The sequence below is a fragment of the Numida meleagris genome, chromosome 6 (genome assembly GCF_002078875.1).
Source record: "Numida meleagris isolate 19003 breed g44 Domestic line chromosome 6, NumMel1.0, whole genome shotgun sequence".
NCBI classification, from domain to species: domain Eukaryota; kingdom Metazoa; phylum Chordata; class Aves; order Galliformes; family Numididae; genus Numida; species Numida meleagris.
The window spans coordinates 32,948,608-32,953,002 of NC_034414.1; positions in this window are offsets into that span (position 1 = coordinate 32,948,608).

Here is a 4,395-nt window from a genome sequence, read left to right on the forward strand (position 1 = left end):
TGTTTTGCATTCCGATATTTTATTTAGTAAATTAGTTTGTTTCTCCTCAGATTGTTGCCGCTGTTCTTTGCTCTCAGGGCCATCTCCCTACCCTTTTCCCCTTTCCCCTTTTTCCCGGGACGTGGGCCCGTGGGTCCCCCATCCCCTTCATCACGGAATCGGGCCTAATGCCCGTAAACCGTTGACACTCCCCCTTATCAGAAGCTGCTTTCAAACCGGTGTCCTTGCTCTTGGATCAGTATCCCTGTCAAGGATCCCATTCCTGATCATGTATGTCATTTATCCAAATTTGCTGCAACCCACTGACTTGACTTGGACAAGTCCAGCTAGGACGTGGACCTGTCTCAGCACCACAGATTTGTCTGTCAATCCCTGATCTGTTGGCTGGCCCTTATAACTATCACCAGACTTGCTCTGCTCTTCTTCGGGTACTGTGGGACTGCCCCTTTGTCAGTGCTGTCATGGCCACACACTTGCCTTGGGTCACCCTTGGCTCCTGCTCCCCTACCCTGACAGAGGATCCTGCTTCTACTGCTCCCCGAAAGCATCTTTCTATGCCAAGAAATCCAGGCTTAATATGCATATACATCCTCAGTTAAATGAGAGAAAAAATAGAAGACAAACAGCAAAGGATAAAGGTCTTCTGCAAGTCCCCTTAGGCACTGCTTTTTGACAAAAAACAACTTGAATATTTATTGCCAGGCTAAAACCTATGAAAACACAGCTCAAAATAGAAGCATTGACCCTTACCTACTGAAGTGCTAGTGAAAGCCACTCCAGTCAAAGCACCTGTAAGCTGCTTGCAATAAAAAAAAAAATAATAATTTTTAAAAAACCTCATGGTTTCAGCCCTCCAAGTGTCAGTCCTCTGAACCGGCTAATACTTTCAAGGGAATCTTTACCTGACAGAAAGTAATTTAGGATCCATTAAATATGATCACTTGGCCTTGAAAATGATGGATATTGAACAGAATTATAAGATCACTTTACAAAAGAAAGGTCTCTTTTACATCCCTTCTTGTGGGGCATTAAATAAATCTGAGAAAACTCCTAAGGGATTTCTGGCATTTATAGGTTACATTTATGAAAAGGAGGATTTATATTCATATTAAAAACTCAAAAAATTGAATAGGGTGATGTGGCGAGCATGCGGACAGCTGTGACATGTCTAAAAAGTGAGTGACGTTCACCAACTGTTTTCCTTGCTTCAATTATATTAGAGATATGAAAAGAGCCTTTAATTTCAAACTAATCTGTCATGTTCTCTTCTGGAATATTCACCCCAAATAATTTCCTAAGTTCTCTGTACTTCTTACTGTATCATCATTGGTAACTGAAGCCAGAGGTTTTCAAAATCTCAGGTCACTGTTTTCATCATACTAGCCATATGTTGAAGGTGAATAAAGATATGATATGCTTAAGCCACTTTAAACTAACTGAAATCTAAGCATGAGACAACTATATTTTAGGTAGAGGGAAAGTCTGACTTATTCATTTCTAAAGGATCGATCCTAAAGTTTAAACATCCAGTGCAAATAGACAGTTTGATCTCCGTCACTTTTCTTCCACTAGAATTTCTGATCAAAACCGATAAACTGAATTCAGACTAACATTTCTTTTTATTCATTTTCCTAAGGTGAGTGTGGGCAGGCTAATTTATCCTATAGAGACACCTACACCTACACATACGCATACACAAGGGTTTAAACTTCAGTTTCACCAGTTTAAAGGCATAGATCTGAACTGAGATTTTCCACATTTCCTATCAGTGCCTAGGCTATTTATTTGTTCAGGTAGTGGTGGGGGTTACTTTACAGTTTGAGTCAGGAAAACATGTGTTTGACAGGAGATAGCAAAAAAACCCACATTTTAGTGAACCAGAATTTTCTGATAAAAAGGTGATTTCCTCAAGCAGTCCTTGACTTGTTCTCCTAATGTGACCTTTTCATTAGTTTTGGCAACTTCCTAACATATAAGAAAATGAAGAATAAAGGCTTTATATTATGAACTTGAAATATACCGAAAGGTTTCCTGATAGTTATCATTATAATTTTATAATCCTTAGCATGCAAACTAATGCAATATGAATTACATAAACTCTCCATTTTTTGAAAAAAAATCTATGATTTTATACCTGGGAATAGTTAGCAACGGGTGATGTTTCTTTTTATCTGATTATTCTTTTCAGCAAGTAAATGGAACTTTCTTGGAGATAATAATATCTGAAAAGTTCTGCCACCTAAGTTTAAAAGGACATGTAGAAGGTAAAGACAAGTGGTCATAAAGAAAGGAATACTAAGCAGCCCTTGATTTGTGTACTACGTTCCAATCTTTATTAACCTGGTTGCAATGTATGGAAATGCACATAAAGCTATCTTTCTAATTATTCATAATTCAACTATTCCTCAGGCAGCGATCTTGGGTAGCAAGACTATGGCAGAAGCACATTTGTATAGCTGTGAAATAAACTCTGGCAAAAAAGAGCCTATAATGGAAGTGCTGACACAACCCTCAAACTTCAAGTGCAAAGGGTATGACTGAATTTAAAAACAACTGAATCTCATCCATTATTGTCACATGCTGGCTGTACTACAGAAAAGTAATTAACGATGCATGCAAGTAAAATAAACCAGGATTTACTGATGCTGTTTGTCCTATGTATTTTGAAAAGATTAAGAAAAAAATACAAAGTTCTCAGTGTGGCATGCTGCCAACTATGATGCTGAAGTAGTCAAGCAAGTTATGTGGCAGTACACATTTTCTTTCACATCTCTCTCAGTTCTTGCAACAAACCTGTTGAGAAGCTACAACATCCATAATCATCTCATCATTCTTTTTTTTTTACTTTCTTAAGCAGTGTCATTTTCAAAATGCTCGTAGATGGCATAAAGAAAATATTAAAGACCTGTTGTTCTTTACTGTGATTAATATACATAGGTTACTGCAAAAGTATGCAAAGTTGTATTCTGATGTTAAAGCAAAGATGCTGAAAACATAAATGAAGACATGGCTGAAGACAGCACACACTGAGCAGGACTGAGAGGCACCCTATGGTCCTCTCGGATAGCAACATAGAGACTGCAAGACTGTGATGAACAGCAGTAAATCTGTTCTGAATTAGCCGCCATCTCTGACTATTGCTGATTAGTAGGTAGCTATGGCAGTGTGTTCTCAGTTAATCATTCATTCATCTTGAAAATCAGATATTTTCTGCTACTGAGTGCTTTGTCTCTAACTCATCAACCAGACAAAATTTCTTTGTGGTTATTAGGTTCTCAAAATGTACTAAGGCAAGTAATGGGATACATTGAACTATTTTCCTTTCACTCTTCTCTCGGATTAATCTTTCATTTCTAATCTTTCTATACATTGCACTGGTCTTTGCCAGGTGACTTTCAGGTGTTTGGATTGTCTGCTTTGTCTGTTCATTGGCTGAACTTGTACAGTTGATGAACTCTGATTAGTTTTCTGAAATTATTAATTTGTTAATATAGAAAAGAGGATGGTTTTATAACAAATGCCACACGTAAACTTGGAATTCATCAATGGATTGCAAAATCGTGTTGTGATTTTGCTGGACCAAAACCTGACCCTTTTTGGTGACATAACTTCAGTTTTTGACTTACAGAAACAAGAGTTTGAATGAAAAATTACCAAACAGACCACAGAGCCCAGGAAGGTGTTTATAATATTTTTTGCTTTCTTAGTAAGTGATAAAGCAGGAGTTGCAAACCAAGGAATGTATCAGGGTTTTCAGAATTTCTGTGTAAAATCCAAACATAGCTATATGGCAGTAATCACATTGCTGGGCAGAAGCAGCCTCAATGTCAGATTAGAAGCCAAACATTACATATTCATACAATTTGACAATTCAAAAACTTTCAGGGTTAGCTCTGGGAAACCTACTCGGTAATAACTAGCAAGAAAACCTCTTCTTACAGCTGACACAAAGATGTACTTCGTGTAAAGACAAACCCTGCCATGTCTAACCCTGGCAGCTTGCTTATGCCATCTGTCTGTGCAGTGATGTCAGCTGACTGATGTCAAGCAATGAAGGTAGTTTGGACTTTGCTTTAGATAAGCCCAAGCTTACTTGCAAAGGTAAGGAAGGAAAGGGTTTGTGAACAGATTAAATTCAGATTGCCAAAAAAAGAAATATGATTTTAGGAAGATCCCGTATCAAAGCTTTAAAGATTGACCAGAGTTTAAAGACAGAACTCTTAGCTCAGAGGTCTTTAAAAAATATTTAAATTACAGGTAGGAAGCTAAAAACTTCAATTAACATATGGTAAGAGATAAGCTTAAGTGTGGGAGAAGGATGAGGCACCGTGCAGGAAAATTCAAATCTTGTGTAGATAAGCCAAAGATTCTCAGCAAAATCATAGGGTTACAGTA